The sequence below is a fragment of the Helianthus annuus genome, chromosome 8 (genome assembly GCF_002127325.2).
Source record: "Helianthus annuus cultivar XRQ/B chromosome 8, HanXRQr2.0-SUNRISE, whole genome shotgun sequence".
In the NCBI taxonomy this organism is placed as follows: domain Eukaryota; kingdom Viridiplantae; phylum Streptophyta; class Magnoliopsida; order Asterales; family Asteraceae; genus Helianthus; species Helianthus annuus.
Window position 1 is genome coordinate 76,013,421 of NC_035440.2, and position 25,524 is coordinate 76,038,944.

The following is a 25,524-nucleotide window of genomic DNA, read 5'->3' on the forward strand; positions in this document are numbered from 1 at the left end:
GCTTCTCCCCCGACTGCTGATCATTCTTTTTGAACCCGAAACCCTTCTTGTTCTCAGAGTTCCCCTTATGTTTCTTATCAGAACGGCGTGAGTTCTCATCCTCACATTTCCTTTTCCCTTCATCAGAATTCATGTGCGATCTCTGCCTTACCGCATCGAGAGTAAGAGATAACGACAGATCAACCACTGACCTAAAGGTAGTAGGTCTTGATGCTTTCATACTTGCTTTAATTTCCGGAGCTAAACCTCCAATAAAACAAGCTATGCGTTTTGGTTCCGGTGTAACCAAGTATGGAACCAATCGAGACATGGTGTTGAAACTTGTAAGGTATGCCTGGCAGTCTAAGTTCTTCATGACCAATGTCAAGAAATCAGTCTCAATTATCTCAACTTTATGTTGAGGACATAAATTCTCTTTGATTAAAGCAACAAAATGATCACAAGTCAGATTATATAACGGAATCTTTCCAGTAGCTTGGATTAGGGACCTCCACCAAGGTAGAGCTTCTCCTTTAAAAGATTGCGAGACAAACTTCACAATATCATGATCTGCACTCCACTAATATCAACCACTGTATCCATCTAATCTAGCCACGTCATGCAATCAATGGCTCCTTTCTCCCTTGTAAAGTCTTTGGGCTTGCAGGAGACGAAATACTTATAAGAACAGGTCTTAACACATGGTTCTTGATTAAGCTCAACCTTTTTAGACGGGACACTCGTTTGGTTTGACGAATGATGAGAATCGCTCTTGCGAGCTGTACGAGTCTTAGAGGGTGGTTTTGGATGAGGTACATATAGGGTCTTGCTCCGAGTACCACTTGATTCTCTAAACTGCCTGTCTATGGCTTTAGTAACAACATTGTCAATCAATGCTTGAAGATCCGCACCAGTTACGTTGATTCTGGTAGTATCATTATTCTCTCTCGGGTGACTGTTTACCTCGCCGGATCCAGCCATGTAGCTTGATTGCTACATAAAAATGATGACAATGATTCATTCAGAAGTCTTTAATGGAATTGTCTTTTATGGCAATTCACTAACCATGGTAACTATAAACCATATTGGTTAATTTAATTTTATTTAAATTTTTATTAACTTTATCCAGTTAAAACTATTAAGGATAATAGGGTGGCATACAAAAGGCCAAGTCACAAGGACAATTCTAATTCATAAGCCATGATTTTTATAGAATAAAAGCATTTAGGTTTGAACATAGTTCATTACCTTTTCTTGACAGGGAGTCGTAGACTACAACTGTATTTTGTCTTATAGGACAAATAATATGGCCCGCAGGCACATCATCACTAATGGATGTTTAAATTTAATAAAGAAAAGATTTGGAAGAATCCAATATATGGATGACTTATGTGATTTTATCGAATCACATTTGTCAGGAGTGTTAACATGTTTTCAGATGTTAGCAAGGATTTGAATCTTAAAAAGGATTTACCATCATGGCCCTGTCTTAAAATGACATGTAGGCTAGGTGATACCTTCAAGATTTTCTTTCAATATTTAATGGTAGAATAATATAAAATGAAATGTTTATGTTGATTTATTTCATATATTATATTCATACATATAATGATAAATGAAATTTTAAAATTAAAACATTCCATTAAATAAAGAGAAGTACATAGATGCCCTAAACGGGACTTTTAAACAAATAAATTGTCCACATAGGGCAGAAACATCGGGGCGTGGCACTAATGGCGGAACAGATTGTTCTAGAGAAATTCCATAACAATTAATTTACCGGATAGTTTAAATATCACGTCCCATACCGTAACCCATCAAGTAACAAAGTTATTACAGACTTCGGTATCTCAAAAACAATAAACATGTTCCGACAACTCAGATTAAAATAAGTACAGACAACTATTTGCTGGTTACTAAGACTCTTTCCTAGCCTTGATTTCCAAGCAAATAGACATCCTAAGCACCTGTCACATACGTTAAAATAAAAGTCAATACACATAGTGTAAAGGCGAGTATACAAGTTTGATAATAGCATATAGAGTTCGAAATAGTTGACGCATAACCAACACGTACACTGAGTAAAACGAAGCATGTTAGTTATCGACATAAACCTATCGATACCAATGACTACGGGTTGACTGCCCAGGGCAGTTCGTAATACATGATCACCACTGTAATCCATGCAAATAATTGTCCTTAACAACCCCCGCGTGAGCGGGTGCTGAGTCCAAAATATAGTACTATCGTTGCTAAGGCAGGTAGACAGCATTCCATGTGTAAACATAACAAACAGCATTCATTAAGTCATGTATAACATGCGATAACGATTAGCGTTTAAAGTATTGCGTAGTGTATTCGATGTGATTTGATATAAGTAACGTATGTAACACCCAAAAGTGCGTAAAGAAAAAAGGGATCGAGTATACTCACAGCGGTTGATGGATTGAAGGGAGCGCTTGAGAGTAGGGTTAGCCTAATTAGATCGATAGCATAAAGATAAGAGACGCGTAAAACGATACAAGGTGTGAGTGGGTCGGATAGCAGTTCGATCGGATGGAAATCCTATCGAACAGTCTATCGTGCGGACGACAATCCGTTCGGACGGTGGTCCGGTCGGACGGTGGTCCGGTCAGATGACTGTTCGAGTGGATTGTTTCTTCCTTTGAGAAGGGTGTGTTTGTGTATGATGATTTGGCTTTTAAAGTTTTTGTTGTAGCATTTGAAAACATTGAAGTATCTCTACCCTTCAGGTCGGTCAATCGGACGGTCGTCCGATCGGCCGGTCATCTGATCGGCCGGCAACCCGTTTGGCTGGGCACTTCAGCGAGAACAAGTTCACAGCAGGATGTCACTCGATCCGACAGCAGTTCGATCAGGCGGCATTCCTAGTGCATTGAACATGTTGAAGATTGTTTACGTGTAGAAGTTCAAATGTCTCATGGTTCGAATGGCCGATCGATCGGATGGTAGTTCGATCGGGCAACACTTTGTTCAACATTCAACTTTGTAGGTTGGCAAAAATGGTGAAGTGTGGGTCCCAAGGTGCTAGTCATTCGGCTGACCGGTCGTTCGGGTGACTGTCCGTTCGGACAGCAGTCCGATCGGACGACACCCCGTCCTGGTCGACTTGTTCGTCTTACACTTGGTTGTTCTGATTGTTTGTCGTTTTATCGAGATGCTTTTGATAACGTGTTAAGCAACAGAAACCTCGTCAATACTTGGTATTCCTGATCAGACAGGAATCACCCAAATCCGGTCAGTTAACTGTTCTAGACGGTGTTCCAAGTTTAACCCGTAATCGGTAACCCTCGTCGATAGGATCCGGATCTTGGACCAGCAAATCCACAAAAATGAGTAGGAAGTCGGTACAAACTCCGATTCTATCGGTCTTGACTGCGTTGAGTGTAAAGGAGTTGAAAGGAAGTTAGAGACCATCTTCCAATCCTTTTTCACCATGAATGCGTTTAGATCTATGCAAGATCTTTGTTTATTTGTGTGGAAATCAGTTAGATCTAAGTTGTTCTTGGTGGATTCAAGCCGAAACATGAAGTTCTTCAAGAACACATGATGACGTCATCCTAGAACACCTTGGATCTTGATGATTTCACAGTTAAAAGTTAAGATTCAAAAGACAGAAAGGTATAGGAGTGCGTGTAGATTAAGAAAGTACAAGATTTAGGACGAGATCTTATCGGAATCGAGAGAAATCGAAGAAAAGGTGAGGAGGGCGTGTTGTTCGGTCAGAGAGTTGCCAAAAGTAGAAAGAATGAAAGTGACCGGGGTATTTATAGAGTTCCAAAAGAGGAAAGGGCTGGCCGATCGACCAGACAGCTCGATCGGACAGCCTGTCCGATCGGACGGTAGTCCGATCGAACGGCTGGTCGATCGGCTGGTCGCCTGATCGATCAGTCGCTTGATCTGAGCGTTTTGCGCGACGAGTTTTGCCGTTTCGATTTCGATTGCGAGTGATGCGATAGAGTTTCCTTATTCAAATTACTTTTAATCCCAACTACTCATATCTCACGCTATCTCTTCTCCACTAATTATCATACTATATCAACTTACAATCATCGTTATTTCGTATTCGTTCTGCATTTGCGATTCGATTGCGATTGAGTTCGATCGCGATTCGATTAATTACCACACATAACATAAATAAACATGCACAAGTAACACATAAGGCACACACACACGTATAACAGTAATCAATGATGCGTATTTCGAGTTGCGAGCGCGATTGCGATAAGCGATAAAACGATTAAACATACGAGAAATGGCGAGTAAACTTCGATTATTAATAGATACTCCACATAATACAACTAACGTAGGTGATAAATTAGACTAATTATAAGTCAAAGAAGTCAAAACAGGATTAGAACAAGGGGTGACAGATCGCAATTAGCGATCTTTTCTTTCTTTGACTTAAATCTTGACTTTGACTTTGAATTTCGGAACACGGGGTGTTACACCCAATGGGTTAAAACCCACTGGTTCTTGCACCTAATTCGCCGGATTGAACCGGCTCTGAAAGTACGGGGTCGGGTCTTGAAATGCGCGGTGCAACCCCGAATGCTACAGTGGTAAGTAGGAGTGGTGCGAGTCATTGGGCTCGTTTTCTGATTGTGGCCCAAAGGAGCGGTGATACGAGGGTGAAGAGCTTAGTGAGACAGAACGCTTCGCGGGTTCCAAATACGTCCTCCAGTCTTCTTGAGGACTAGAGCTCATGGTGTCACACCCTGACTTTTGCGGAAGCGTGATTATGGGGTGACTTACTTGTTATCATTGCATTCAACCATATCAAACAATCTATATGATAATACCAAAGATTTGTCATCCATAAAATGAGTTTAAAACATAACAACATTGTCTAAAACGTAGACTTCAAAATTTAAGTTTTACAAACCAGATGAATTGTGTAAAAGTTTGCTAAGGACTCGTCAAACATAATAGTTGTAATCCAAGCTTGGAAGACATGTCTCGTCCAGGATTAAGACACACTGGCCAAACCCAAAAACCATGGATGACATCTTTATATTTAACATGACTTGAAATTCCAACGCCCGCCAGATCCATACTTAATTTCCTGAAATACATGTAGTTTGGAAAACATCAACAAAAGATGAGCGAGTTCATGTGTAGGTGAGTTTGTATAAATCGTTAATGTGTGTCTGTATAGATTGTGAAACATGTCTGTATAAATGTATGCCCTTGGTATGTAGCAATAAGGAAAAACAGATCAATTAATGTGTAGCTAATACATTAATAAGTGATATGGCCTAGGAAGCACTCAAACCTGTAACGCGTACTTCATACCGGTCCTTCCGGTGGAACGACATAGTCACCACATGCAGCCACACGCTGGCCCATGTGTGGGGCTCGCAACACCCAATAGATCTATCACTCATGCCTCTCGGTCCTTATACAAGGATTAATGGTCTTACGATAATAGCCTATCCATTCACGTGATCTAACAGTAAATTCCTTAGCTAATCATACCATGTATAAAAGTGTCTGTAATTGTCTGTAAAAAATCGGTAAATGTCTGTAAAAATCTGTAACATGTATTTCACCCCCGAAGTATAAAACTGAAAATAGTTAAGAGAAAAGGGGGACATGAACTCACAGTATTGCGTCTTCGGTACCCGTAACCCAAATCTCCTCAGCAAACACGACTACCTACAATGGTCTAACGTCTATTAGACGAACGGGTCGTGCCTTGTCTTAGTATTGATTAGTGCCTTTGAGTTACGTTTTAAAGTGTCTTTAATATTTTAGTAAGAATACTCCTCATGCTTGTGTATCCGTATTTCCTTCCCAAGGATGGGATATTTTACATGTGTCTGTTCATATTGGGATTATATTTTTAAGTCCCATTTTAGAGAATACATAATTAACAATATTCCTGTATAAAACAACCCCCTATATTCTGTATTTCGTTATAAAAATTATGGCGAGTTTTATGCTTGAAAAACGTAGTCTAGAATATACTAGTAAACTCTTGTCTAGAAAATATTTACTAAGTGTTAGGATTTTCGGAAAATTTTGCCATAGTCTCATTTGTAAACGGAGGTGTCCATGCTTTAATAGCATATCATTTTCTTTTACGTATATCCCGTAGTTCATTTTCAACAATCAAACCGACATATAGACATACAAAGCATTACTTACTTTATTTCAGCTTCATTACCCAAATCTGGACTGTTTTCGAGGATTTTTATAAAATAGTTAACCTTTTCCAAAAATTCCAAAATTTTTACAGAATATCATATTTGTTCCAAAATTTATTATGTAAAAATATTAAGGTCCAGTTCGTTAACAATATTTCATAGGAATTTATTTACCCAACCGCAATCAGATTTGTTACCTTCTGATTGCAGTTTACGGAATAATTCACTAAAAATCAACCGTAAGTCCGATTGACGAACTTCCAGTTGGAGGGTCATCCTGACAATGGTGTCCATCTACTGTAAAAATTCCATGAGTCGGTTTCACTCAGGTTTCAGGTTATGCCTTCGAAAGCAACACACTTTTTCTGCCGTAAAAATGCAGCTTGAGCTGCTGTCCAAAAATAGCCCTTTAAAAATAGTAAACGACCTCGAAAAATTACGATTCCAGTGCCATTTGTTTAGTTATTCCAAAATGCACATTTTAGGCTTCAGAAAATCAGTTTTTAGATTAAAAATGGTCCCGTTACAGCCTGTTGAAGTTGGCTGGAAATTCAACTCAGCAAGCTGTTTACATTGTAGAGGTGACTAAAAACGCATAAACGATTGTTCTAACAACGGGTTTATCGAGAAATTAATGATCAAACAACATGCATAGTTATGCCAACATAATCCAACCAGATTTTATCATTATATAAGTTTGTGTTTAGGTTCCTTGTTCACTTTCTCTTTGTGTTCTTATTTTAAGCTTCAAACAACAATGTTTCGAACAATCGACGTAGAAGTGATTCAAGAGTTAAATCAAAGACTTTCAACTAGCACAAGGGCTAGGGATGAACTTGTGAACAGAAAATGATGATGAAAATGGCGTGAGAATGCAAGGGGTGATGTTTCTTCAAGATCCCAAGCTCCAAGCTTCACAAGACTCCTTCTAACACTTGTTTTGGACTTGATAGTGAATCAAATGAGTGAGTGTTGGTGTGATGGTGGTGGTGGAGGATATGGGCAGCCAAGAGGGAGGGAGAGAGAGTGATAAAATGGTGGAGTGAACTTGTAGAGAAGATGAAATGATGAGATGAATCTTATAGCCCAACCTAGTGTCATCATGGATATTTCTTGGCAAGATCAACACATAAGGAGGTCCAATCACATTAAAAAGGAATATTTCATTGGGATTTAGTGATGATTATGGTGGTCCCATATGTGGGCCGAAAATTTGAGGGGGGGGGTTAAGTGTAAGTTTTTATTATAAGTAGGTGATTATTTGGAAGGTTTAGGGTATTTTCTAAAGTAGTGGGTGTATGTCATGTTTTTATAATGTGTGGGGATTTTTATGACCATAATTATTTAAGAATAATAAAATAATGATTCTGACAAAATTTTTGTGTCCCGGGTAATGTCCGGTTGTTCAGTTACGTATCGTTCCGTTAAAGTGTTAAATTATACCGTATAGTGTCTTTTATGCATCTTTTTGTAACGAAATCCTTCCTGGCACTTAGGAAAGTATACAGGACCACTCTGCCATATTTGTGTATTCTACTGGTACAATAAAATGCTGAATTTTATAAAAGCATAATTCTGTACTTAAAATGAGTTTTAGGCACTTCCCGGCACTATATCTATCACCTGATGACGCAGTCTTATGGTCCTCACTTCCCTACACTCCAAACCAGTGTAGTACCCTATCCCTGGCTCATACTGGCCATATAAACATTGTCTGTCTATGTGCTGGTATTGTTAGCATTATTTCTGAATCAATCATTCAGTGTGTCAACTGTGCTGAGTGCATCAAGTATGTCACTAATATTGGTGTGTAATGAATGGAGTGACTGTCTAAAATGTGATGCATGTATATATGATATAGAATCATAAAGCAGTTTAAATTGTCAGTTGTAATCAAGCACAGTCATTAAGCACGTAATTAAGATTAATTAATTTGTAACAGTACCTGAAATTTTTGAGGGTTGTCACACATGGTTGCTGAAGGAGTTCGCCGGTGTGATGGCCCGGCCTCATGGTCATGACTTGTGAAAATTGGGGCCTTTCCGCCTCTACCTCTTCCTCGGATACGGAGCGGCATCTTCTTGTTCCTGTCAAAACAAACAAAAGAAACAACAAAGGAAAACAGTAAAGGACAAAATAAAAGATAAGGATTAGTCCTAAGTCCTTTTCCTAGACTCAGAAGTCAAGGAATGTGCAAACTGTGTCATTGAGATTAAACACAAAAGGCTAGTGTTTAATTCACTCAATGTTGGCTCTGATACCAACCTGTCACACCCCAATATTTCCACGTATTACCGGTGGGCCCGGTGGGGAGTATCGTGACGTAGTTGATATCATCATAGTCAATAATCACAGTTCAAAGCACAACGGAAGTCTGAAGAAGAAATATTATGAACCGATTCAAAAGTAACATAAAGTATTACACAACGAGTTGTAAAAAGATCCACAGGCGGATCAAAACAAAAAGAAATATTGTTCAACAGATGTAAGCATCAAAGGCTTGCAAGACTCTTTATTTGATACTAGGAGTAGCCAGCCCATTTCGAATAGTACCTGCACTTAGCCTTTTTGAAAAATACTTCAGTTTACACTAGTAAATACAATTAACTGACTCTTTTTGAAAAGTGTTTATAAAATTTATTTATATGCACCAGGTGTGACAACCCTCACCAAACCAGGTATCCGTACGATTTAATTAATAATTAATTGTTGCTTAATTACTGTGCTTAACTGAAATTGCTGATGAACTGCTACTTGATTTCTAGTACTTGTATATTCCTGCATCATACTTTGATTTCCGTCACTACATTATTTACACGTTGAACCTTAGTGACAAACATGATGCACAAAAGCACAGTAGCATTAGAACGGATAACCTATTGAACATGCTGATAAAGCCAGCATCAGGCAGACACTGCCTCTAAGGGCCTGTATGAGCCAGAAATATTTTACTACGCCCATAGTGAGTGTAGGGATACAAGGGTTGTAGAACTGCGTCTCTAGGAATAAGATATAATGACTGGATGTGCCTAAAACGTACTCTAAGCACGAAACACAGCACTTTAATTAATATACTAGCTTCTGGCTAACTAATAAAGTGCCAAAACATGAGGAAAATATTCCTGACACTTTGGGAAATAAGATGTGTCACTAAAAATGTTATTTACGACACTTAAAAGCTTATTTAAGCACTTTAACGGATTACTATCCAACCGAACAACCGGACTATACCCGGAACATAAAGATATTGACAGTAACAATATTGGTCTTTTTCTAAGCCAATTAGGGTCCCTGAATACCCTAACACCCGCATTCAAAGCTCATCACACCACTAACCGAGTTAACCCCTAAATCTAACTTGGTTTAACCTAACTACAACTTGACATCTAGTTGGAATTGAACTAGAACCCCCCCCCCCCTTTGGGCCGATTTGGTCACTTGGTGACTACCAAGTGTACCATCTTCATTATTTAATCCTCTTATGTTCCATATCAAGAGGACATTGGGACCTTTGGTCCATAATCTCTAAAAAGTCTATAAATACTAACCTTTGCACATGAGATCTTACACTCCACATTCACCAACACACCTCTCTCTCTTGCCTCCAAAGCTCACGGCCGAGACCCCCCTTGGACACCCCACCATTTTCGGCTTTTGATCTCCTTATTCCAAGCACATACAAGTCTTACGGGTCACGCATAAGGAGTCTTGGAGCTAACGGAAGGCGAAGGACCTCGTTATCTTGCTTTTATCCACCACTTCTTCGCATAGATTCTTCCCTAGCCCCGAGCTAGAGGTATAACACTTAATACACCCTCTCGAACTAATCTAAGGTGGTTAATAAGATTTGTAACGGTTAAAACTCGGAAACTTGCATTTTGAATCTTTAAAGTGTACTAAATACATGAATCTTGTTGGTTAAAAGCTTAATAATTGTGTAAAAGTTGTAGTACTTGAAAGTTGTGATTATTTAGGCCCGATCTACGTTGTGGTAGCTCGGATCACCATTTAACCCAGTTCGGTTAAGATCATGGATCTTGACATAAGCTTGTTTCGGACGGTACAAGGGTTAAAAGGTGAAACTCTACCACACGAGAAACATGAACTTGTGTAAAAGTATTTTTACTTGTAAAATAGTATTTAAAACTAGCGGATCTACGTATGTACAAGTGGTATTTTCGTAGAACCAAGTGTCGAGAAAATCATGTTTTCTAAAAGTCGGATGACACACTAACAAGTATGATTTTTACAAACCACAAGTGTATAAACACTTGTGAAATGAAAAGTTTCGACAAAATAACAATCTTTGTGAAAGATGACGGGAAGTTGTAAAGATAGATTTATTCTAAAAACGAGGTTTTTTACGAGATTAAGCTACTATATATAAAGATACACCAAATATAACGGGATCTACACTATAGTTTTCGGAAAAACTACAAGTTCATGTGATCATGCGATTTACATACTTGTCGACTAGCTTGATGTATCGGAAATTGTTTGATTGAATCAAGAAGTTGTTGAAATGATTTTGTAAAAGAAAATGATACGCTTGAAAGCATGGCCACCTCCAGTTACAGGGGAAACTCTGGCGAAATTTTTCTAAAAACCTAACACTTAGAATTATTTACAAGTGTTAGAACTATTTTTGACATGTTTTCAAAAATATATTTCGCCACGACTTTATTTACAAATATTCGGAGGTGGGACTTTCACAAAACTAAACGTGATAAATATTTATTCGGTAAAAAAATATTTTCACCACACTGTTTATGATTATTTTGTGAAAATACATAAATATTATTTTTAGAATAAAAATAATATTTCGAACGATAACAGATCCAACATAATACAAACGCTTACACGACAAACATATAAGTTACACCGGTAATTATTATTACCACTTAATCGTTAAAACGTAACTTACGCATTATACGGAAATATTCATGAACGCGTATTTTGTCAACGTATTATTTCTGGAAGTACTATGTGAAGTGAAAATATAATATTTTTGAGAAAAATATTTATATTTTGGAATTAGAAGTAAAAATATATTAAGTGGGACTTAATGATATAATTCAACGCACATGTATTAAATCCCCCATCCTTGGGAAGGAGATTAACTACCAAGTACATGCATAATATAAACACGAAATAGTTGTCTAACTATTTCCCAAAAACCTAAACTATAAAGCTAAGGCACGGCCATCCGTCTAATAGAATTAGTACATGTAGGTCGTCGCGCAGCTGACATTCGGAGTACTTGGTAGAGACGCACTGACTGTGAGTTCATGTCCCCCTTTTCTCTTAACTGTTTTCAGTTTTCTAAACTGCGGGGGTGAAATACATGTTACTATGATTACAAGTACTTTTTACATGGTATGGATAGCGTAAGGAGGGTTATTACCTAGATCATGTGAATGGGTAGGCTATTATCGTAAGACCATTAATCCTTGTATAAGGACCGAGAGGCATGAGTGATAGATCTATCGGGTGTTGCGAGCCCCACGCATGAGCCAGCGTGTGGCTGCATGTGGTGACTATGTCGTTCCGCCGGAAGGACCGGTATGAAATTCGCGTTACAGGTTTGAGTGCTTCCTAGGCCATTTCACTTATTAATGTATTAGCTACACATTAATTGATCTCTTTTTCCTTATTGCTACATACCAGAAATTTTCATACATACAGACTTTATACAAAGGTTTTACTTACTCACTACACATGAATTCGCTCAACAATTTTTGTTGATTTTTCCAACTTACATGTATTTCAGGGAATTAAAGGATCTGGCACGGTATGGCACGTTTTCCCGCTGCACTAGTACGAGGTCATCCGGGTTTAGGGAATGTGACTCTTTCCTGGACAAGTCACAGTCCTTAAACTGTGTTTATGTTTATGTTTGCTGAGCAATGTTTATGTCGTTAGGGTGTGTTTCCGTTGATACAATGTTATTGTATTTGGTTTTAAAGGTTAAATGAATGGATGATCTTGCATGTTTTTATTTCATATAGCTTTGTTATGGTTAAGCTATGGTATTAAGAAGTCACACCAAATTAACCACGCTTCCGCAAAGCCAGGGTGTGACACCAGGCACCAAAATTCATTTATAATTGGGATAATTATTTAAAAATAATCTTGTAAAAGAATTATATGTTTGTTATACGTTCAGTAGCCCGGGTTAGATATACCGGGTTAAAGATTAATAGACACACCACATAATATAACCCACGACGAGTTATTCTCAGATAGGCGGGTATATCTTTTTGCATACGCACCGGCAGGTGCATGCCTACACCCCGTGCTTAAGTCGTGGCCATTTCAATGAATGAGCCGATGATATCCAGGACATGGTTATTAACCCCCCAAAGGTTTAAAACAAACAAAACAGATTAAACGGGTTATCTCAATAATTTAACCATTACTAGATTAAAAATTCAATACCCGACCAAGCGGTATTAATAAATACCGTACCCCAAGCCCGTATAACGGAAAATAAGTTAAAAGTATTTACTTGAGCTAAAATATAAAGTTTTAATCCCAGCCGTGTAACCAAACAGCAAGTATGGTAGCTTTTACTGGTCTCCTAAATCTGGAACGAAGGTTTTAATAACCTATTAGATTCCTAACGTGTCTTATTTAAGCTTAAACTTAGACCGGTTAGTTTTAAAGGAAGGCTTACGGTTCAAAGCGCAAGATTAAGCGAAGACCGGATTAGAATGTGATTTAGACCCGACAAGTATGAAGACTTGTATAATATGGGAAAACTAAACACATTCTGGAATTTGAAGAGAAATTGATAAGGTTTGACCCGTTTCGGTTAATTCATGCAAACTAGTTACATAAACCGTACCGAACGCGAAAATGGATAACGGGTAACCAAATAAGTCATGTACAGGTTCCACAAGTTAATATGCTCAGAATATGTTATGATATCAGTAGGATACCTTCCATTATGCCCAAAACGAATTTAAAATCAAATTAAGCCCCGAAAGGGCATTTTGGTCATTTTAAAGTTTATTAAAGAGGTTAAATAGAAATATGAGGTTCTGGTCTAAAATAATCAGTAAAAATTTTTATTTTACTAAGTTATATCAGTAAGATATCATATATATGTGAAATTTATCTTTTATGACAAAACTATGCACCGAAGGGGCATTTTGGTCATTTCACATAAGCTTTAAAGGTCAAATTCGGAAATCTGAGTTTAAAACTTTTACTTACTGTTAAAATATAAAAAAATTATTCATAACATCAGTAGGTAACAAGTCTTAGGTGCCACATATGGTTTTAAACCATCCTATGAGCCTAAATCTCATAAAAGTCGGTATTTGATGATATTCGGGTTAAATAAAGAAATCTGAGATTTTGATCAGCCCTTACTGTTTAAAATAATTTATTTGATGTATAAAATCAGTAGAAAAAGGTTTGATATGTAAAGGACGTGTAAAACTCATTTTATTAGCAAAAAGGGCAAAACCGCCAATTACCGAATCAATGCAAGAACCCTATGTTATGATCAGTTTAAAATTTTTAAAAAAATTTCCAAAAATCCCTAAATATTATATAATAATAGTGGGTAGAAAGTTTGGTGTCAAAATTTGGGTTTAAATGGGTCTTATGCCAAAAATGCCGTTTAATTAATAAAAAGCTTTCTATTTACGATATCGAGCATAACTCCTAATTTAGACTACAAACTGATGTCAAACTTTTAGGACATACTTAAATATCAGTAATAAAGGTTTTTGTCCTCACACATTTTCAAAAATCTCATTTTAATATCAAAAGGGCATAATGGTCAACATTTAAGCAATTAAAGGAACCATATTGTATAATCTCAGAGGGTTATACTAAAATGTAATATGGTCCTAATGGAACCCTAAGGCATATCTAAACTAAGATAAATCGGGTCAGAACTGAAAGTCAAAGCAAAAGTCTACTTTTGCGACTTTCGGTTGCGAACCGAGCCTAAACTCAGAATTGTCTGGTTGAACATGCATAGACATGTTCTTATATTATTTACCAAGTTATTTTAGTGCTAAAACATGTTCCATAACCTCTGTATTGCTAGTTATGAATTTATTTGCAAAAATAGGTTCTGTTGACTTTTTAATAATAAGTTTGACCCGACAATTGACCAAGTTAGAGTGAGAATCAGTAGGTGCCCTTTTAAGGGTTTATTACCTACATAATTACCAACTCATAGCCACTTTCAATTCGAAAAATGGTTGGACCATTAGTGATTAATCACTAAGTCAAAGCTTAATTACGATGGCTTTGACTTTTGGTCATTAGACTAATAAAACTTGAACTTAAGAGGCTAAGAACACTTACTAAGGTGCTTAGCGCGAGTATGGAGCTTTAAAAAACTTCCTTGAGTTCCAGAAGGCTCCCAAGAGTGAGTTGTGAATAAATTTTGAAGTGAATGCAAGAATAATGCAAACAAAGGGCCCTTAAATAGGATTTCTAGAGCTTCAAGATTGATCCACATGCCCCTACAACTGATCCCTGATGATCCAGGTGTCCCCTATGCATGAAAATCTGTTGGCACAGTCCCTGGTATTGAAAAATGGCATGCAAAGGCGGTGGAAATGGCTGGACACGCACCTGTCCACATTTTGGTCACTGGTGACTTCTACGCGGGCCGCGACACTCCTCTATGACCGGAAACAAACTTTCAGACTTGGCAGTTTTGGTCCCTGGTCCTTATTTAATTTAAATAACTTCTATTTATTGCATTTAGGACCCCCCATAGTTAACTTTTAAGGACCTTGGGTCTTTATTAACTCCGATAGGCTCCCGGTTAGTTGCATGATCACCCGAAAAGCCTTGAGTTTCAACGTTGACGCATTTGACCCTTATTTCTTGGAATTAATACTTTGATTATTTATGTGCGTCGAAACTCCACGAATTTAACATCTGATATTCATGGAAGTATTGGGAAATATTACAAAGTCTCGGAAATGTTAAAAGGTCACTCAGAGGTAACTTTAAACATGTTGACACATTTAACCCTTATGCTTTGTAAACTTTTCAATTTAAGCACATACGACTTTCTAAGTTCGATAAATTATTCGTTAAAGAATACGAACGTCGTGTGAGGTCAATCAGAGGCATTAGAATGGCGTGTTGACACTTTGGACCCTTTTATTTATATATTTACATTGCTTGACAACTTTAGTCCCTCCAGATCAATCTATTACACGTTTAAAGTCCAAGACACGTGTCTTTATTATATTGGACATGATTTTTACGAGGTGTTACACATGTTCTTCAACTGTTTTTTCAAGATTCGATTTCTCCGATTAAAATCTGCTACGAGTCGTCATTTCCCCAATTTCTAGGGTTATAGATCAATTGAGATGTTATTGACAAAAAATGAGGGTTAAAAAATGACTGAATCAATGATCAATTTCAGTTGGAAATGAATTGCGGATGAATTTGACCGAACAAAGATCAAATTCGATGAAATGAATTGAATGTATTGTACGATTAATCACGGATTTGTGATGAATCAAGATCATTACGAGGATCGGTGCTCTGATACCAATGATAAGAAATGATAGAAGCAAGAAGTTCGCACCAAATCGATAACCGTTTCAGTACAACGACCAACTATATGTAATAACTTCTAACCATTATTCTACACACAGACCCCCTCAACTATCTTACAACTAACGTAAACCCACTATCAAGACTCAATCACTAACATACAAGACCCCTCACTTATTTCAATGTTACAAATAAGCCCCTAAACCCAATACAACATATCAAACAACCAGTGCTTCGACATTGTAATTCAACCGCTGTCCATCCCAGTTGAGACCGTGTGGTCCCTCGTCTGCCGTTTCGACAACCCGCATGTGTATAAACATTTTCTCAAGACATGTGATGCCATCGTCGAAGACAGTGACATGGGTTCCGTGAAGAAGATGGCATTGGGTGCAACAGTGGGGGTGCAGGTCGATTTTTTGAAACGATTGGGTTGAATTGGGGTGTTTAAGTTGCATGTACATACACACAAAAATGGGTTTTAGACCAAAATGCAAGAAATGGGGTTTCGATTAGGGGTATAGTGTAACGACTCGCACAAAATGTCCTAAAACGCTCCGTAAGTAAAAACCCGAACCCGTAAAACCTTACCTTTTATAAAAACCAAGAAAACAAGAAAATTTAGTCTGCCGTGAGGCGCGACAGAGTTAAGGAAGGGCTTTGCAGGGCGCGAGAGCCTCAAGCTGATCCGAACACGTTGCGTGACACGTGTCGTCCACGTGTCAAGCCTAGGTGACGACTCGGCAACCCTAGCCGTAGCTAGGGTGTCCCTCGCGGGCCACGAGGGACTTCGTTAGATTGGTCGCGAGGCGTGAGAGAGTCACGAAACAGCTATAAATTGGACAAAGTTTGGGCATTTCAAACTGCTCATTTTCTTTTGTTTCTCTCTCTTGTTCTGTCATTCTAATGTTAGAACTTCTAAACCCCGAAACTCTGCCCGTTATTAGGGTAATAACTCTAATCACTGGTACGATATTTTATCCGATCGATTGAAACCGATCCAATGGATGTTTAAGTACTGCCTGTATACGACTATACTTTGTCATTCGTTGTGGGTTATGATCTCGTGATTATCGTTAAAGTTGAATTAGGTTAATAAGCTAATACGAGTTCCATTGTATCTAGAAATTAAAACTCATAACCAGGGAGCTGTTAAACTAGAATATTTAGCGATTAAGTAAACTTAGTATTTAAGTAAACTTAATGGTTAAGTAAAACTTAGCCGTTAAGAAACCTTAATAGATAAGTAAAACTTAATAGCTCAGTAAGATTAAGTAAATTAATTAATTAATTAGCTAAGTAAGATTAATTAATCAGCTAAACAGTTAAGTAAGCTAAGTAAGTTAATTAATTAATTGGCTAAGTAAATTACTTAATTAAACAGTTAAGGAAGATTAATCAGTTAAATAGTTAAGTCAGTTAATTAATTAATCATTTAAGAAAATTACTTAATTAAACGGGTAAAACAAATTAAACAACAAGGTATATATGGGGTGGATAATATTAAGGAAGGTGTAAGGAAAGTGTATATGGATAGGAATTATCTAAGGAAGGTGCAAGGAGGATATATATGGGTAGGAAGTATCTAGGAAAGATGTACATGAAATTTCCTAAACAACTATATATGAAGCTTCCTAGAAAATGTATAGGTAACTTCCTAGAAAATGCATATGTAATTTCCTAGAAAGTATATAGGAAACTTCCTGGAAATGCATATTTCTTACCTATAAATAGGAACCTACGATTTCATTCTTTCTTGCTCATTTCTTTTTTTCTTCTCTTTATACGTTGGTGTTCTAACCAATAATCACCGATACGATATTCTGTTAGTGCATTAATGTCTATCGCCTTCGTCAATCCGAGCCGTAGCGAGAAACCGAAGAAATCGAGTCTTTAAAGTATTATATCTAGTCAAAAGGCAAGGTGGCAATCTTGTAATTAATGAGAAATCTCATTAAAAGCCTTGGCCTATATATAGAGAATTATAGTGTAAAGTTTAAGACTTTTTAGCTCATTTGTGATTTTGGAGATTCAAGTCTAGAGAGAGAAAGCTCTCTCTACGTGATTTTTGTATCGTACTCGTCATATCTTGCAATAAAATCACGGTTCTAGTACGTTATTGTGTGTTCGGTCACGCACGTTCACGGATTCCGCACATCGAACGTTCGTTACGCAATCGAACGGTGTCAAAACCGATCCTACAAGTGGTATCAGAGCTAGGAGCTCGATTGCACTGATCAAACACATTGATTCGTACTAGATTTTAGCATTTTCAGATCCGAATTTCATCATTTCTTCATCTTCTACTCATTTTTCACGTTTTTTACTTAAATTCGTCAAATTGAACGGGTTTTTACGGTCCGAATCGGCTGAATTTTTGATATGTTTTGCGAAAACACCAGATCTATAACCTACCAAGTTTCAGATCCAAACTCCTAGCCGTTTAGGAGAAATCGAAGTTTTTCAGTTCGTTTTTGCGTCAAAATTCAGGTCCGCTCGTATGAACCTTGAGGTTTCGCTTTTGTGTCATCCTAGTTCCGCTCATAAGTTCATTTTAGTGGTTAGCTCATTTGTCAGGTAGTTTCGCTTTTGTGGTTCGCTTATCCCACATTAAGTGGTTTCGCTCATCCGGTCATTCATTAACTAGTTTCGCTTTTTTGAACAAGATAGGGTTTCGCTTATTTGACATCAACAGGGTTCGCTTATTCGGTCCAATCATAAAATCAATTTAAAAGTGATCATTAAATGTTGTCGGTTAAGTGAATTGGGAGGCCCAATGAGAATTGAATAGGAATTCAGTTTGTCGGCCACTTGATTAATTCACAAGATAAAGTCAAAGTATTGGTGACATTGTTTGGTCCAATCAGCGAAGAATTGACGGCCCTATTGAATTCAAGATGATTTGTTAGTTGTCGGTTAAGAAGATTGTTGTCAGCCCAACACACATTCTCGGCCCAATCAGAATGATGTTAATAAATGGTCCAATCAGATTTGAGGGAAACAACTGAAATTGTCTTCATTGTTAGAGTTATCAGGTGTACATGTGATAAGCGTTATACATCGGCACATGTAATTGGTTTTAATTAGCGGCCCAATCACATAATCTAAGTGATAAAGTTGTGCGGCCCAATCATGTGATATAAGCAGTGCTTTAAGACATCAGCCCATTTGCATCATTAATAACATAGTTATCCATTAAAGTGTTGGTCAAATGAGAATTGAACTACATTGAAAGGTGTCGGCTGGATTGAAACATGCAAATTGATTGTCGGATTAGTGGAAGTGAACGTCATTTAAAAAATAATAAAAATTCGTTTTCCAATTCATGTGAAAGTTGTGTTCACATCGAATTGATCGGGTCACTTAGTTAAAATTGTCAGGAGTGAAGGTCCAATCAGTAGTGTTTGTATAGAAGCCCAATCGATAGGCCCAACTAGACTTTCAACAGAAATATAGTTCAAGTATTTGTATCAGCGGGCTCAGTACATTGTTGTTGACAGGCCATGTGTGTGAACTGAACAGAGAATATTGATAAAGCCCATTCATTTAGAGATTTCATCCGAACAACATTTATCGGCAAATCTTTGACACGAGTCTTAGAATAGTTTCATCAACACACTGTTACATATTCAATCTGTTTTGAATTGATCGTTTATTTGTTTGTTTGCAGGTAATCCGAGGTGATTTGTCAAGTATCGGATACTCGCACGAGCGAATCCCCACTCGATCCGTTGTCACTCAATCTTTGATATTCAATCGGATAGTCGTTTGATTGTGTGAATCTTTGTATTGATTGAAAATCCGTCATTGTAAATCTTTTAAACCCAAAACATGGGTTCTGAAATTTATATAGCACTGAACAAATTTGAAAATTTTACAGGTATCAAGGGAGAATCAGTTGGAGAGTTGATCGAAAGGTTTGTCAAGTTATACTTAGAGATGAAGCGTTTGAACATTAACAAAATGGATGAGACGTTGGTTGAGAAGTTGGCAAATGCTTTACCAATTGATGTGTGGGGAACGTATTTGTTTGCTTGGAAGAAGAAGGTGAATATTATAGTTTTAATTTGAGCTCGTTCGTTGAGAAGATTCAAGTTCAAGAAATTGAATTCCAAAAGATTAGAAAATTGAAGTCTGATTCAGGAGAAAAGAATCAGAAATCAGCAACTGTTGAAGTAAAAGTCAAATCTGAAGAAAATGATCAAGTGGTAGAGAAGCAAGTTGACGGAATTTCAGCTATTAAGGTTGAGAAGAAGGCTGAAGCTGTAAAGATGATCGAGAAATGCTTAAATTGTGAAAATCTGAAATTTGAAAATGCCAAACTCTTGAGGGATTTAGAGAGTTTGTCATTAGAAAATGAAAATCTTAAAAAATCAGAAAATGTTTTGAAAAATCAAAAACAAAATTTAGAAAATGAAAAAGTAAAAATTGAGAAAGATTTTCAAAATCAAATAAAGATTTTAGAAGATGAGAAAGATATTTTTGGTAAAAATAATCATGAAAAACAAATTGCAATAAATTCTCATCTTGCTAAAATCATTCAGCTTGAAAAAGAAGCTGAAACTGATCGAAATAAAATTGCTGAGTTAGAAAATAAATTGAAAGGTTTTGTGACTTCTCTACCATATGTGTGTCCAGAACCGATCAATTCAGTTCCAATAAGTGACGTTGTCACAAACTATGACAAAGTCGTAGTTGAAGATTGTGATGAGAAATCTGATGATGAAAATGAAAAAATTGAAAAACAAAAGTTGTTTTTGAAATTAAAAGAAAAATTTAAAAATGTTGTTTTGCAATCTACTGAAATAGGTGAATGCTCAAAGCAAAAACCTGTTAAGAAGATTGTAGAACAAAAACAAATTGTTAAAAAGCCAAAAAATGTTCAAAACAAAAATAAAAGCTCATCAGTTCGATCATCCAATCGTGATAAAAAACCACAAAAATTGGAAAATCAAAACTCACAAAAAGTTGGTAATAAGTGGTGCAAGTTTGACCACAGTGCTCAAGCGTCAAATCAAGCTTATAGGAGAAGTCATGAGTACTACAAATCAAATCAGTGTTATGATTTGAGTGTTTGGGCTGAAAATGGTGATTGGTACGATAACAGAGTGTGTTACAGATGTGGCTATCAAGGACACATTGCTGTTAACTGCCAGAGACAGAGATTTGAGACAAGAAGATGTTATGAATGCCAAATCAAAGGTCACATTGCCAGAGATTGCCCAATGAGATCAAATGAAAGATCGAGGGCTATATCTCAGAAAAGGGTGATAAAGTCAGTCAAAGTCAAAGAAAAGCCCAAGGAACTGAAAGTTTCAGAACAGAAAGTCAAAGAACAGAAGGTTCAAGAACCTAAAGTTCTAGAAAAGAAAGTGAAGCTTTCTCAGGGGCAGAAAGATAGACTGAGGAAAAAGAGGAAGAAAGCACGAGAGTATCTCGAGAAGATTTTGTCCTCGGGTTCACCTGTTGGTAATAATAAGAGTTCTGATGAATCGACTCCCTCGATTGCAAAGTCAGGCAAGACGAATTCATCGGATACAAATATGAGGACGAAAGAAGAAAAGAAGAAGAAGAAAATGGTCGGCGATGAATCTGACGTGTCAAAGTCAGACAAGCCACCTTCAGGCAATGAATCTGACAGGTCAAAGTTAGATAAGCCATGTGCAGGCAATGATTCTGGTGTGTCAAAACCAGAAGAGCCATTTGTTGAGGTAAAATCTGAGAATTCAGGTTTAACAATGGATGATGCAAACTTTCCACCATTGTTGAACAAGCATTCGAAATCACCCATGGACCGTCAGGCTTGGGTGAATCTCTTTACCTAAAAAAAACCTGACTTGCCGGAACTCCCAGGTTGGTAATTGGGGAGTAGGAATCGGCATCTTTCTTGAGAAATTCACTTCGGTGAAATTTCGACTTTCAAAAGATAAATTAAGGACATTAAGTTGTACTTGATTCATCTTTCCTACAAGTGATAATTTGAAGAACAAGGTGATGAAACCCCGAGTTCATAAAATGACACACAAAACTAATTTTCCGGAAAAACCATTTTGATTAAAAACAAACTTAAAATGTTTTGAAATCATAATGGGAAAATAGTTTGTTGTCAGGGGGAGTTCTGATTGTTTACGTCAAGTGGATGGCGAATTGAAGCGATTCGATATCATGTTGTCACTTTATCTGTACAGTTTGTTTCAAATTTTCTCAGAAAATCAAAATTGAAACATATTTTGATTTTAGGGGGAGAAAATTTAAAAAAAATTAGAAAATTTGAAAATGTAAAAACATTGAAAAATCAAATTTGAGTTTTGTTGCATAAAAGAGGAAATGATAGTACATCAGTGGTCTATCACAACATGCTAAAGATATGTAATGTTTAAAAGTGATAAACAATCTTACTACGGATGTGTCGGTAGATTTTTGCACACTTAGTAAATTGAAATGAGATATAAACCTAAATTCAAACTTGCTTAATTCGTGGGTAACTATTCTTGAATATATGGGTAACCCCCAAAATCTTGTTTGAAAGGTCCCTCTTTCTGAGATACTAGGTCTTTATACTCAGTGATATCTGGGGTATTATTCCGGGACTTCTGCTGTATGGAAATACTGACCTAGTCCCCGAATAATACTTTCTGCAAATGCTTGTAAAATAGCACAACCCTCAGCAAGTTGACAAAACAATAAAATTGATAGTCACTGCTGTTGTAACAAAAGATCCTCTAAAGGGGACCCACCGAAAGTCGAAGCCGTCATCTCTCTGCGTATACGGAAGTATCGACCTGAGCTCTCACGGCCCTCGCAATTTACCCCTTAACAGATATCATATGTGGTATACTCACCTGTAAGACTGAACATTGGGATCTGGATACGGGAGTATATTCAAGTGGAGTGATACACATTTAAGTTCAAGTTTCTAAAACATTAATATCGTATCTCGAATCAATTGAAATTTGTGTGAAAATTTAAAATGGACCAATATACTGACAATCTAGGTAAATTGTTTAAAACTTGAAACGTTTAAAAGCTTAACGGTGTTAGTGATATTTCTCAAAAACTGATATGATCCTCTTGGACAAACTCACAAAAATATGTTTGTACATATTTCATTTCTGCATTTAATTTCTGCTATTGCATTTATGTTTCATAGTATGAAAAATCCAAAAAGATTTTCGACAACTGATGTTGAAAAGCTGATATTCAAAATCCCAAAGGCTAAACAAGATGAACAGTTGGATTGGTTAATTGGTTTGAAATGTTGAATCAGAATTTGAAATGTTTCAAATTTTGTTAAATTTTAAATGTGAAAGATAATCCTCAAATGTTTAGATGATTCATTAATTTGAATCACAATATTGTGTGTTATTTGTTTGAGAGTTTTGAGTGAATTCTTTTAGAGTCAAAAGTATTTTGTCTTACGAGAGGTTGAGATGTGTAGGTTTCTTATTCTGCTGCTACGGAAAGCCAGGCGTCGATCCTAAAAGCACGGAAGCTTGATGAAAGGGGGAGCCTGAAGAAAGAAACTACCAAGGAGGGGAGCAACTGAAGCTAAAGACAGATCCACGGGGATTCTGTTCGTGAAAGATAAAGACAAGAAGCTACGAGATTGACTGCGGCAATATCCAAGGGGGAGATTGTTAGTGCATTAATGTCTATCGCCTTCGTCAATCCGAGCCGTAGCGAGAAACCGAAGAAATCAAGCTCTTATTGTAATATTTAGATAGAATTAGCAAGGTGGCATTTTGGTAATTAATGAGAAATCGCATTAATTCCAAGACCTATAAATAGGAGCTTTAGGTTTAAAGTTTAAGACTTTTGCTCCATTTGAAGATTTTAGAGATTCAAGTCTAGAGAGAGAAAGTACTCTCTACGTGATTTTTGCATTGTACACGTCATATTCTTCAATAAAATCACGGTTCTAGTACGTTATTGTGTGTTCGGTCACGCACGTTCACGGATTCCGCACGTCGAACGTTCGTTACGCAATCGAATGGTGTCAAAACCGGTCCTACATATTCTATCCGATCGATCCGAGAACCAACTAACGAATGCCAAAGTGCTGTCTAAATAAGACTATACTTTGTTGAATTTCGTTAAGGTTCTAATCTCGTGACCATCGTTAGGTTTGATTTGATTTAACACTAATACGTATTCCACTCTGTTAAACTAAATGTTTAACTATCAGAAAACTCCAAACTATACACTTACAATCAAACAAGATGATTAATCATCTGAAGATTTAGAATCAGGAGGCCTGTTAAATCAAGACTATAAGATCTACAGGTGAGTCATTATGTTTTTATCAAATTGCATTCCAAAACCCTAAATGTTTTCTAGTTATATTTACAGTGATTAAGTCTTTGTTATCTTAAATTACTGACAGTAATTGGGGTTTTGTATACATTACTTATTTTAAGTCACTTTTAGGTGAATGAACCTAATTAGTGATACGTTACTTTTGGGTGAACGGACCCAATAGTGATATGACCACAGTCACAGATCCGGTCGAGTGACAACTGGGTCAGTTAATTATAAGATAGAAGCAATTGTAATCGCTCTTAATATCATAAATTATAACAAATGTGTTTTTGTAAAACTGATGAACTCACCAGTATTTCCTACTGACCAAATGTTTTTAAAACGCATTTCCGGTGATTACAGTAGATTGGAATAAGAGTTGTGATACGGCACCGAAAGGCTTAAAGAAGTGGCTTATTTTATCTAATGAATTAAATTAAATTAAATTAAACGTTGTTTTATGTAGTTGGGTTTATCCTATACTAAAGCTACCTTTGTAAAACATGGGTTATTCCCATCTGTCTAATAAATAAAATCCGGTGTTTCAAAACTCTGATATTTTTCCTAATTCACGTTCCTGATGAAATTTTCCGCTGCAATATTTTCAAAATAACCACCGGTACCACTTGACTGCTCACGGCTCCCGTCCAGGGTGTGGTCGGGGGGTCGTGACAGAGGTGGTATCAGAGCCATTGGTTTAAGCAAATAGGTGTTGTGATAATACCTAAGCTTAAACGAAAGAGTTAGGAAATTGATGTTATCTGGTAGTACGCAGGATAGTATTTAGACTTGAAATTAAGAAAGATGTCCTAAGCTTCGAGATAAGCTTAATACTTGCGTAGATAAAATGTGATGGGTGTTGGTATGCCATGAGGATGATGACTAGAACGTTGCAAGTATGGTAAATAAGCGATAACACTTGGCCACTGTTATTTCTTATTTATTGGTACTACTGGGTTCTAGAATATGATCTGCCTTGTGAATACTAATTTTCTTGTTCATTGATGAAAGCTCTAATAAAAGATTCATTTTTAAATCATGAATTGAGAAAATTCTATTTATGGGGAATATAATGATAATTACCTCTCTGGTAAGACTGGGTATGGTGTAGCAGACTCTCTAGCTTGTCCAGGTAAGATGGGGTTACCTCTCTGGTGAGACCCGGTAAGATGGGGTATATGATATGTAAAACAAGTGATAGAATTCCCTAAATGTCTGACTTGTTTTTTGAAATATGAATCTGTTAAATACATTGACCTTATGAATGGTATGTATATTACAGTATGTGAAATATATGATTATATAGATATGTATATCTATAAGGAAATCCAAAAAAAAAACCATAAGGATTGACAGTTTAGAATAAAGCACGAACATGTGTGTCAATGATAATTCTAGATTTCTTTATTAGGAATCTCTTGTATACATCTATAATTCCGATATCGAACATTATTCCATTTGATCATCCTTCTCATAACTCATGTGACAAGATGAACGGTGTGAACCCTTTATGTTGGGATGCCATCGAAAG